Below are 13,210 nucleotides of genomic sequence, written 5' to 3'. Positions count from 1 at the left end.
CCTATCAGAATAACAGCCGCCTTCTCAGAACAAACCCTCGAGTAAAGAGACTGAAGTATTTCAAGCCCTAAAAGGATAAATCTCCAACTTAAACTGATGTACCCTGTAGAACTATAATTCAAAATCAATGGAAATAAGATGACAAAGTACACCTGAAAAAGTTCATGCCGACCAAACCAGCACTCCAAAATGTTCTGAAGGACATTCTAGAAAGGGAGAAGGAAGATTTTAATCCCATAACCCCAACAGAATGACTCCACCAAGCAAGGCAAGTAATCAAACAGAGGAGCGGAAAAAGAGAACCAACAACAGGAAAATGATATGACAAGGATAAGTCAATACATATCAATGTAAATGGTCCCAATTCATCAATCCAAAAAAAAAAAAAAAAGCTGGCAGAATGGATTAAGAAACATGATCCAACAATATGCTGCATAAAGAAATACATTTAAATCAAAAAGAAATTCATAGACTGAAAATTAAAGAATGGAAAACATTACTCTATGTGACAAGAACTCAGGAAAAAGCAGAGGTAGCTATTCTACTTGCAGACAATATCAATTTCAAGCCAAGACTGATCAGGAAGGGGCTGGGGTTTAGCTCAGCGGCACAGCGCCTGCCTGGCAAGCGTGACGTTGTGAGTTCGATTCCCAGTACCAGGAAAAAAAAAAGACTGATCAGGAGACACAGAGAAGGTCACTATGTTCTTGTTAAGGGACCAATCCAAGAGGAAGTGATAACAAACATAAATACACAGCCACCAAATACCAGTGCACCCACTATATAAAATTTTATTGGACATGAAAAATCAAATAAGCACTAATATAATTTTAATAGGGGACCTTAATACCCCACTGTCACAAAGAGATCAACTAGACAAAAAATTAATAAATATCAGAACTGAACCAAACCTTTGAACAAATGGACTTAGTAGGTATCTACAGAGTGTTCCACCCCACGATGTCAGAATTCACATTCTTAGCTGCACATGGAATGTTATCCAAAATAGACCACATACTCGCTCAGAGAACATGCTTAAGTAAATGCAAAGGAATTGAAATCGTCCCATGCATATTATCAGACCATAGTGCAATGAAATTGGAAATCAATGGCAAAAGAAACCACAAGAACTTCATAAACACATGGAAATTAAATAATACCCTCCTGCACAACTAATGGATCACAGATGAAATTCAAGAAGAAAGTAGACAGTTTTTATAATTAAATGATAATTCCAGTAAAACATACCGGAGCTTGTGGGATGCAATTGAAGCAGCTTTATGCGGGAAATTTAAAGTGGTGATTTCCCACATTAGAAAAACAGAGCAAGCTGAAGTATACAACCTAATGTTGAACCTCATATTCCTAGAAAAGGAAGAGCAAAGCACATAAGAGGAGGAAATTATAAAAAATCAGCAGAAATTAATGCAATGAAGACTAAGAAAACAATACAAAGACTCGATGAATAAAAAAATGAATCAATGAATCAAAGAGTTGGTTTCTTGAAAGATTAAATAAAATAGACAAACCCTTAGCCAACCTTATAAAAAAAAGGAAAGAAAAGAGTCAAGTCCAAGCAATTGGAATGAGGATGGTGAAATCACAACAGATCCTGCAGAAATCCAGAAGATCATCAATACCTACTTCAAGAACTTGTGTTCTAGTAAGATGGAAAACACAGAAGAAATGTACAGATTCCTAGATATATATGAATTATCAACGCTTAATCAAGAAATACAAATTCTAAATAACCCAATATCAGGCAAGGGAATTGAAGATGTAATTAAAACCTACCAACAAAGAAAAGCCCAGGTCCTGATAGAGTCACTGCTGAATTCTACAAGAAATTTAGAGAAGATCTAATGCCACTACTCTTCATCTCTTTAATGAAATTGAAAGGAAAGTAATACTCTCAAACTTTTTCCTGGAAGCAACTATTACCCTGATACCAAAACCAGAGAAGGAGTCAACTGAAAAAGAGAACGACAGGCCAATCTCCCTAATGAATATATACTCAAAAAATCCTCAATAAGATACTGGCAAACAGAATGCAGGAAATCTTCAAGAAGATTATACACCATGACCAAGTGGGATTCATCCCAGGGATGCAGGGATGGCTCAACATATGCAAATCAATAAATGTAATACACCATATCAACAGAGCCAAGGACAAGAATCACATGATCATCTCAATAGATGCGGAAAAAGCATTCGACAAAGCCCAACAACCATTTATGATAAAACCCTACAGAAAATTGGAATAGATGGTCTTTATCTCAATCTGATAAAAGCCATCCATGACATACAGATCCCTAATATCATACTAAATGATCAAAAACTGAAAGCTTTTATTCTAAAATCAGGAACAAGACAAGGATGTCCACTATCATCACTCCTATTCAATATCGTTCTGGAGACATTAGCCAGAGCAACTAGACAGGAGAAATAAAAGGAATAAAGATAGGAAAGGAAGACGTTAAATTACCATTATTTGTAGATGACAAGATATTCTACATAGAAGACCCTGAGAATGCCACCAAAAGACTTCTAGATTTAATAACAACGTTCAGTAGAATAGCTGGATACAAAGTCAACACTCAAAAGTCAACAGCCTTCCTGCACATGGATAACAAACTCACTGTGAGAGAAGTTAGGGAAACCACACCATTCACAACAGTGTTTAAAAAAATACCTAGGAATCAGTCAAGGAGTGAGCGGATAAAATACATATTTTTTATTCAATTGAGTACTACTCAGCCATAAAGGAGGATAAACTTCAGACATTTCTAGGTAAATGGATACCCCTTGAGACCATATGCTTAAGTGAAACAAACTGGACACGTGTTTAAATATCATATTATTTCTCTGTTGTGAGAAGCTAAATGGGTAAGTAAGGACCAAAGTGTATAATAGATATGCAATAATAGGAAGAAAATGTTAAAATGGGAAGGGATACAAGGGAGAGGGGAAGGGAAAATAAAGAGAACAAAAGCAAAAAATGGAAACAAAGCTTTGCAAATATGGAGGGGAAGAGGGATGGAGGGGAGGGGAGGGGAGCAGGGAAGAAGGAGGAGTCAAGATATATTCTGCACAGGTACAAATTCTCTGTGATGAATGTGCATGAGGTCAGTGTGTATATCTAAATTTTTTTTTGTCTTTTTGAGCCAGGATTTTATTATACAGTTCAGGCTGGTCTTGAACTCATTTTGTAGCCCAGGCTGGCCTCAGACCCACAGCATTCCTCCTGCCTCAGCCTCCCAAGTGCTGGGATTACAGTTGTGTGCCACCATGCCTGGCTGGTATATCTAAATTATACCAATAAAATTAATTAATAATATAAAATCAGAAACAAGACAGTGTTATCCATGGTTATTTCTTCTGTTCATTAAAATATTTGAATATTTAGCCAGATCAATCAGGCAAGAGAAAAAAGTAAAAGGGATATATGCAGCAAAGCAATCCCAATCAAAATACCAATAGCATTCCTCACAGAACAAGAGGAAACAATCCTAAAATGTATATGGAATCAGAGGAGACCCAAAATAGTAAAGGCAATCCTGGGCAACAAGAACAAGGCAGGGGCGTTATAATCCTGGACTTGAAATTATATTACAAAGCTACAGTGATAAAAACAGCAAGGTATTGACACAAAAACAGACATGAAGATCTGTGGAGTAGAACAGAGGGTACAGAAACAATCAGGCACATTAAGTCACTTGATGTTTGAAAAAGGGGTAAAAAGCAAACACTGGAGGGGAAATAAACTCTTCAGCAAATGGTGCTGGGGAAATTGGTCACACACATGCAGAACATTGACTGTAGATTCATATATCTCACCACGTGCAAAAATAAAATAAAAGTGGATCAAAGACTTAAATATTGAAACAGAAACACTGTCTTGTGGAAGATAAAATGGATAATACTCTTGAAGACACAAGTACAGATAATGACTTTCTAAGCAGAGCCTCAGCTGCACAGGAAGTAACATCCAGAGGCACAAATGGGATAATATCAAATTAAAAGTCTGTACAGCAAAGGAAACAACTGACAGCGTGCAGAGATAAGCCACAGAATGGGAAAAAAGTGTCTGCCAGCAATTCCTCAGACAGAGGACTAACATCTAGAATAGATAAAGAACTAAAAAAAAAAAACAAAAAAAACCCCACAGGCTCCCCAAAATAAAAGTTCCTATAAAAAATGGGCAACTGAAATGAATGAACAGTTCTCATAAAAAGTACAGAGGGCCAATAAGTACATGAAGAAATGTTCAGCATCACTGGCCATCAGAGAAATGCAGATTAAAACACCACTGAAGGGCCAGGAATATAGCTCAGTAGCATAAGTGCCTGCATGGCAAGTGCAAGGTCCTGAGTTCAATTCCCAGTACCAAAAAAAAAATTAGAAAAACCTAAAATGGGTTTTTCAATTTATACAACAACACTGACATTCCATTCACTGCAGAAGGAATGGCCAGCATCAAGAAGTTAACTAACAGCAAACGCTGGCAGGGTGGAAAGGAAGGAAACTCTTCCCTACTGTCAGGGGAGTGTTAACTAGTATAATGACTATGGAAATCAGTATGGAGATTCCTAAGAAAACAAAAAACTCCAAACGAGAATCCCATTCAACCCAGCTATTCCCCATGTAGGTATCTTTCTGAGTGAAGTAATCATATTACAGTGATGCGTGCATCTTCCCCATGTAGGTATCTTCCTGAGTGAATAATCATATTACAGTGATGCATGCATCTCCATGTTTACAGCAGCGCAGTTCATAATAGCTAAATATTGAAAGCAGCCTTCCTTTTGATCAACAGATGATAACAAAAACCAGTTTTTGTATACAACGTCATATTACTCTGTCATAAAGAAAGATAGCTGAGGCGTATGTAGGAAAATGGATGTACCTGGAGATCAACATGGTAAGTGGAATAAATCAGACACACAGTTTAAAGATCACATAACTTCTCTGATATGAGATATTCAAAGTTTAAATAATATATTTATTTTTTTTGCGGTACTAGGGATCAAACTCACGACCTTGCACTTGTCGGGTAGACACTTGTGCCACTGAGCTATATCCCCAGCCCAAAGTTTAAATAATTTAAAGATCAAAAAAAGACAGACAATAGGAAACAGATAAATCTTGTGCAAGTGGAAAGGGGAAGGGACCTGGAGGCGGAGGGAGGGGCGGCAGGCCGGGGAGGGAGTGCAGGAATTGAGGTACACCCTGTCCGTGCGGCCCGTGATTGTCGTGCACTGCAAACACGGGACAACCGAAATAAAGTAAAACAAAATAAATCCTGGACGCTTTCCTGGGACCAAGTTCCCGTGACACTGAGAAACCACCATTTCCCTGGGCTCCCCAAGTCTGCCTGGGCCCATTCGATCATGGCAGTCAGCAGTGGTGGTGAAAGCCGAAGCTGTGGATAGCAGGGACCCCACTGACACCGTGCGCTCACCATACGTGCTCACACGTGTGCCCAGACACAGGTAAACCGAACTTTGTCACCAACATACATGTGCAAGTGTATGCCAGCGATGAAGTCACCCACGACCCAAGGGGCCGTTCTGAGAGACACTGCAACAAAGTTATGCAAATGGGTCTTTCTGTCCTGCTCTCAAAGCAGCTTATTGTACCCTCTTCTTTCTTTTTGTTTTTTTGTAGTAGGAATCAAACTTGGGACCTCGTGCTTGCCAGGCAGACGTAATTCCACTGAGCTATACTCCTGGCCTTTTCTTTCTTTCTTTCACCCGTGTTTGTTTGTTTGTTTTCTTTTCTGAGACAGGCTCTCGCTGTGTGGTTCAGGCTGGCCTCACCTCCTGAGTTCTGAATTGCAGGAGTGCGCCACCATGCCCGGCCTCCCCTGTACCAGGCGCTGCACACATACCCTGTGACACCTGGCAGTGGCCCTGGCTCTGAGGCGGCCGAGTGAGAGACAGCCTGTGCGGCTGGGCACGGCGGCTGGTGATGCTTGTCTTGGGCGTGGCGGGAGATCCCAGGTGCTGAAGCAGTGCAGTGTGAGACTCGCAAACTGCTGCGTTCTGGGATTCTCCCCTCGGTGTTTTCAGATGCAGGCTTGGCCATGCGTGAGTGACACCACAGCCAGCAGCCTGGGACGTGGGACAGCTGCCGTACAACCTCCATGGACGCGGGGCCTGGGCCCTTCACAAGCGGGGGCCCCGGTAAGGGGCCAGGAAGACAGGGGCTTCTCTGGGGAAGCCCCCAGCACCCAGGGGAGCAGAGGGGGAGACAGCACAGTGGCACCACAAGAACCACGCAGGGTGCAAAGGGTGGGTCTGGGGGCCGCAGAACAGCAACGCCTCCTCCCATCCCTCTCCACAGGGTGCTGTAGCTGCAAAGGGCAAGAGTGCAGCCCCTGGAGGTACCGTCTGGTCTGCGTCCTCCGCGCTGACACCCCAGTCTCGGGCTGCGGACCCACGTCCTGCCTCAGCTGGGGGCTGAGAGGAAAGCAGCTGCAGCCCACAGCGTTTCACCCGAGCTGCGCAACGTGCACGTAACACAAGGCCACGGCACACACCACACAGGGGCAGCCCGGAGCTCTGCTCTCCTCTCTTAGAAAAGGGCCCTGCTGTAAAGTGCGTGCCCACACTCACACGCACCCACACCACCTACACCGAGGGAGAGGAGGCTTGCACACCCACAGAGTGAGACTTGCTTCAGCAGACAGCAAGCACTGCTGGGACGATTGGTGAGATCTAAACAAGGACTGTGGAGTAGATAAGTGCTACATTTATGCCGGGCGTGGTGGTGTACACCTGTAATCCCAGCACTCGGGAGGCTGAGGCAGGAGGATCACTGCGAGTTCGAGACCAGCCTGGGCTACAAAGTGAGCTCAAGGCCAGCCTGAACTGCATAGGGAGACCCTGTCTCAAAAAAAGAGTGCTGTATTTATGTCAGCTTCCTGATTTTGATAAGTGAAGTGTGGTTAAGTAAGAAAACCTCCTTAATTTCAGGGAACACGGACAAAAGATTGGGAACAAAGGCAGAATTGTGCCTGCCACTACCACGAACCAGTTCTGACGCGCACATGCTCGCGTGCATTGGTGGACAGATGAGTCTCACCCGGTAAATGAGCACATCTGGGGAGTTAGGATCAAAAGCACCTGGAAATGCGTTGTGTTATTCTTGCGATTTTTCTCTAAATCTGAAATTTGTCAAAATAGAAGAAAGAAAAAAAGGAAATGCTCACTTAGCTCCGTCCACCTCATACCTGTGTGAGGCCTCTTCCATCGTCCATGAGCTGGGGCGCCAGGGAGACGAGGGTGATAAACTGCACCCCACTCTTGGGGCCTGCGTAGGGTACCTGGTAGCCCCCCACCTCCCGACAGTGTGGTTGGCTTCGGGTTCCTCCTGGAGCACACAGGAAGGGGTGCCCTGCAGCAGGGTTGATTCAGAGGCAGAAGAAGGTCAGCGTCAATGAACTTTCCTGAAAAGGTAAGCTCCGTATCGAAGAGTCCCGCATATGAAGCTCGTACGCAGGGCCTCCGGGTCCTACCCCTGCAGCCAGCTCTGGGACAAGTATTTATCTACTCCTAGGAGGACTATTTAAGCCTATTTTCAGCTAGGGAAACAGTTCAGCTTCTTACTGCAACTCTAACAACTTGCAGCTAGATTTGGACACCACCCTGGTAATTAGACAATCTAAGGCGCAGGGCAGGGCCACAGGCTGGGGACCCTTTCTAGGAGGGAGGTGGCTGGTTTCTGCGGTGCTCCACGTGGACACTAGGGGGTGCTGCTGGCCCGGCTCACGACCCTGGACTTTCCTGGAAGAGGAAAGGATTTTCGTCCAGGCCCCACCTGCTAGGGTCTTTCCGCGAGTTTCAGACAAGCTTGCTCCTCGAGTAAGCTCCAGGCTCCCCACATCCGGCCTGCAGCCCATGTGTGAAGTCAGCCCTGCGTCTGTCGGTGGGTGTCGGGAGGTGGAGGCTCTGGGAGGGGACCAAAGCCTCCCATCAACGAGGTTTGCTCCTTTGCCTTCTGCTGCAGGGGCCACAGAGGCGCCCTCCGTGAGAAGCAGCCCCAGTGCAGGAGGAACCTGCAGCCCCTGACCTCGGATTTCCTGCCTGTGGCAGCATGGGCTGAGCTTTCTGTGCCCGCGAATCACACAGCTCGAGGTGCTGTGTCCTTGTAGCCCAAATGGACCAAGTTGGAACTTGGTACAAGGGGTGGGCATCAAGGCATAAACCGCTGCAGCTTTGCAGCTGAGGAGGCCGAGGTGGGGAGCCGTGCAGAGTGCCTGAGGCAGAGCCAGCCCTGAGGAGAAGGCTTCTGACTTCGGACTTCCCAGAGACGCGAGGGGTGGGGCGCAGCTGGTGGAGTGGCCAGCGGTGGAGGCCTTCTGGAGGAGGAGCGCCATATTGGCAGGGAAGGGATGTGGTCCTGGTCGGGGTCCATGGACTGCAGCACTGCTGAGCAATGTAGGGCACAAAGCAAGGTGCTCAGGGTGGCTCAGCCTCTGTTGCCCCTGGGAGAAGGGTGCAGGAGGAAGCACTCCGGAGACCACATTCATGATCTGAGGGAAAGCAGAACCAGGCTCAGGGACCCGGACTCCAGTTATGAAGGAAACACATTCCAGAGGGAGCTGGTGTGGCTGAGCCTCCTTAAAACAGAGCCGAGTGTGGGAGGGACGGCACCCTGAGACCCAGCGACTTCCAGGTCCCAATCTCTGCTGCTGGAGCCCAGGCCCCCAGCTGGAGGGCACAGAGGGCAAGCCTGGGTCATCGTCCCGTGGCATAGTCTCACCAGCTGCACACAGTGAGTTTGATGTAGGCCGATCTCCGTGTCCTGGAGGTCCTTGGCACAGACCATGGGCTTGCTGCCTTTACGTGGAGCAGAGAGACCAGCTTCTGGTGGCTGGTCCTGGGAGGGCGCCTGGTCTGTGTGCGGCAAGGGGACGCTTGCCAGGGTCCTTGCTCTCAGTCCACACTCGGGCCAGTTCTCCCCCCTTACGTAAGGTGACCCTTCCTGCTCTGGCTCTGGAGAAAATATCAATAATGCGACCAGTTATGGAAATTGCATAATGCACCATTAGTCAGGGATTATCACTCTGTCAAGTGCCTGTTAATTTTTATGTGAGAATCACTCAGCATGTGACATGGAAATATCAGCTTGTCACCGGGCTTTCCTTCCAGTGGGGGAGGAAGATCCTGACGGCTGGGTTACCGATGTGCCTGGGAAGGAGCAGGATGGGAGGGACAGGGGCGAGCAGGATGGGCACGTGGGGCACAGGTGTAGCAGGCAGGGCAGGTGGTGCAGACTGGCATGGTCTTGGAGGTGCGTTGCCTCTGCTTCTACCCCGACCCAGCTCTGCGTAGGGCATTGACACGTCTCCCTAATCAGAAGCACGACCACTTTACAGCCTCCCCAGAGGTTTCGGCATACCTTACTTTGCCACGTAGATTATTAATTTGGTCTAATTAGGCTCACCCAGTGGCTGGGAGACCGGCCAGTGTCTTGGTTACTTTTCTCTCATTGCTGAGACAAAATACCTGACACCCAGAATTAAGGAAGGAAAGGTTTATTTAGCTTCACAGTCTGTGGGGGTTTCAGTCCACACTCGGCTGGCTCCCAGGTACAGTGGCACGTGGCAGAGGGGAACTGTTCGTGGCAGCGGAAGACAGCAAAAGCAGCAAGGGCAAAAGCGGGGAGGGGCGGCAGGCAGCCTCTCTCCCTCCCTCGCCTTGTATGCAAACTGCCTGCCCCAGGGCGGTGCAGCACTCACACTCATGAATCAAAAACTAAAAGGCGCCCCACGGCTGCATGTGGCTTTGGGGGACCCCCAGACACAAACCATGACAGCCGGGCTGACTTGGGATGCCTGTGTGGGCCGAGCGCTGGCTCTGAGCAGGTGGGGGGGGCGTTTGTCCCGCTGGGTGCGGGGCTGAGGCAGCAGGACAGGGCGTGGCAGGGCAGGCCAGGGGCACCCAGGGTCGCACATCTGTGGCACCAGGATGAATGAAACTGTGGGCCGCATGGCTCCTTGAGTATCGGTGGTACAGTTGCTCAGATCAGTAGCGGACCATGTGCACAAGACAGGTGGCATCAATTGGCTATGGCTCTGCCACCTCTATTTCTGGTCATTTCAGATGCCCACCATGGCATCTGCTAAGCAGGACCACTCTGGGTTTGGCAAGGCCCCACCCACACTGTCCTTTAAATGTCAGAGAGCGGTGTCAGCTCCCACGGCCCTGGCCGTGTGGAACAATAATACCTACCCCACTGCACCTCTGCTGGCATGACCCTCGGCCAGGGGTGGTGACCCACACCCATGATCCCAGAACTCGGGGAGGCTGGAGCAGGAGGATCACAAGTTCGAGTCCAGCCTGGGCAATTTAGTGACATAGCTCAGTGTGAAGGCTCTGGATTCCATCTCCAGTACAAACAAAGAAACGAAAAAGCTAAGTGCGCCTAACGTCCCCAGCACGGCGTAGGCCACCGCAGTGCTCGATACGAGGTGGCTGTGAAGCTCACAGAGCCTCAGGGCCGCTTGGCGTCAGCCACGCTGTGCACGAGAAACCTAAGCAGTGTGGCACCCAAGAAGCTGCCAGGCCTGTCTGGGGCGGGCGTCCCTACCAGGCCGCCTCTCAAGGTGACGCTGGCCTTTGCGATTTGTCTCTTTTCTTTCTCTTTTGGACACAGTTTCTTGGCTGGATGGTAGGCAGGGGGAACACGCACGTGCCTGAGAGTCTTGGTGATTTTTAGAGGTGTTCAGATCCCTCTGACATTTCTAGTTTCAAGATTTAATTTGGATTTGTGAGAGGAAAATCCCCTTCTTGGGTTTTCCTGTGATTGACAGCCGCTTGTCAGCAGCAGTGGGGCCTACGGAGCTGCCTCTGTGCCCCAGGGGCCTGCACTGCCGGCAGTGTCTGCTGCCCACTGCTTGCCTCCATGCAGTGCCCACCCCGCACCCCCATTGCCCACTGCCTGCTGCCCTGTGCCCATGGCTCCCCACAGCTTCAATCATGCCTTCTTCCCTGCGGGACCTGTGTCTTCCTCTCTGGTCTCCAGCTCAGCTGGCCGTCCGAGGACCTGGCTAAGCCTCCTGGTGAGTGGAGAAAGGTCACTGACATCAGAGCCTACAGTCCACTGTTCCCCCACAGATGCGGGCTCCCTGCGCCCTGAGGCCAGCGGTGCAAATCCATCAGCAGACACCAACATCCCCAACACCAGCTGTTGCAGCCAGAATCAGACAGTGCCAGCCCCGAGTTATGAAGGGAGAGGCTGAGGCCCAGGGGAGAGGGCAGCACGTGCGAAGGCACCGTGGTTAACGTCTCACCTACCTCCTCTCATAGAGCTGGCCTGCTGGCCTCTCCGTGCCCATAGACTTGTGGGGCCTTTGTGTTGTGGCTCAACCCCTGTCCATGGTCTTCAAGCTTCTGGTCTCTCCCACGCTCAGCTGACAGACAGAGATTGTCCTGAAACAGGGTGCTTGGTCTGATTCCACACTTGGGCTGGGATTGCCCCTGCCAGGTGGAGGGCCTTCTCAAGTGACAGGACACTTCCTGCAGTGCCTGAGTGCAGTCAGCAGGGGCAGCGTCTCCATTCTTAGGCGTCCATAACACCCGTGTCCTGGGCTCCGTTTCCTTGGTGCGCGGTGGGTCCGGTGATGACAGCACCATCTCCAGGTCCTGGGGGGGGTTGGTGTGAAGGCCGTGCTCCGGGTCACTCCCTGAGCCTCGAGTGCAGGGGTGAGACCCGAGGCCCCGCAGGCCTTGTCAGCAGCAATGAGGAGCGTCAGTGGGGCTTGTGGCCTGGGAGCCTCTGGGGCCAGCTCTGCCCCGCTGGGGTCTGAGCCTCCGCAGGCCCTCGAGCCGCCTCTCCTCTTGTGGCTCATGCTGCAGCAGCGGTGCTGGCGTGGGACGGGGAGAGGACCGGGGCCTGTCCTTCCTTGGAGCTGTACTGGGACGCAGAGAACGGGCATCCCAAAAGGAGGACATGGAGGCAGAGCAGGGACCTCCCAGGAGAGCATGGAGCTGGCAGGGCCATCACGGGGGCCGGAAGGGTCTGCACCTCGGGTTGGGGTGGAAGTACAGTTTTACCTATTTTACACTCACCTCTTGGATTCCAAGACCCTTAGGAAGTAGGTGCTAATTGTACTTTTATATTTTTAAGAGACCAGGAAACTGGGGCACAGGGAGGGTAAGTGGCTTGCACAAGGCGGTAGAGTCAGGGTGTGGGGGAAACTGCAGCCAGCAAGCCCAGTGCTCACACACCCGCCTACTGTGTGCACAGCACCTTGGGGTCCTGAACTCATTCCTGTGAGTACCTTAGAGACGACCTCAGCCAGCCCCTTCACCTAGGGCAGATGCCCGAGGAATGCAGGTGCCCGCAACCAGTGACCCTGCCGGCTGAAGTGGTGCCGCTGCTGTGCCCTCCCCCGTCTCTGGTGGGCTTTGCCCAACCCAGCCCGGGGCAGCGGGTGGCTGTGAGCGCCTCCACTGTCTGGGCACAGCGGGCACGTTGTCCCAGTGTGCCCTGTTGAGGACAGCAGGCTGCTCCTCCTGTGCCACGCACATCAGCTCTTCATTGCTGTGGCCCACATCAAGGGGACTGGCTGTCCGGGGCCATGGGCCACACCCACGGGTCCCTGCACCTCTGCCTGGCCAGCTCTGCTTGGGAATTTCAGTTTCTCGGCCCTCAAAGTGGGCTTGGGGCCTGCCGAGCCAGTGCCTGTGGGAGCTCCTCAGGGACACAGAGCCAGGGCCCCTGCTGGGTCAGGTGGGCATTTGTGCAGGGTCCAAGTGGTGGTGCACAAGCTTGGCCGCTAGAAGCAGATTCCTAACCTTGGGGTGGGAGGAGGGGTGGGGTGTTAGATGGCCAGCAGGGCCAGGTGGGCAGGTCCCCAGGGCAGAGGAGTGGGGATGGGGCATGGGACAGCAGACTCTGGACTCTGGGTCCGTGCTCTCTACTGCACACATGTCCAGCTCCCGGAGGCTCGGGTATTTCTAGACATTGAAACCAGCCCTAAGGTTGCCTGTGAAACACCCCACAGAAAGGATTCCCAGAAGGTGCCCAGGCCCTCTGCTGGCCGCCAGGCCACTCAGCTCCACCCTGCTGGGGAGGAGACAGAGGGCCTGGTGGCCCGGGGAAGATGCTGTCACTCGGAGTCTGTGGGGTCTTTGGCTGCAGCACCTGCCCCCTCCCTCAGCTTCTCTGAAGAGCGGCACAAAGCTCATTAGCGGTAAAG

This window comes from Chinchilla lanigera, unplaced genomic scaffold (genome assembly GCF_000276665.1).
Source record: "Chinchilla lanigera isolate Chin_1 unplaced genomic scaffold, ChiLan1.0 scaffold00004, whole genome shotgun sequence".
In the NCBI taxonomy this organism is placed as follows: Eukaryota; Metazoa; Chordata; class Mammalia; order Rodentia; family Chinchillidae; genus Chinchilla; species Chinchilla lanigera.
The sequence above is the reverse complement of the archived record's forward strand: the minus strand, read 5'-3'. Positions refer to the sequence as shown.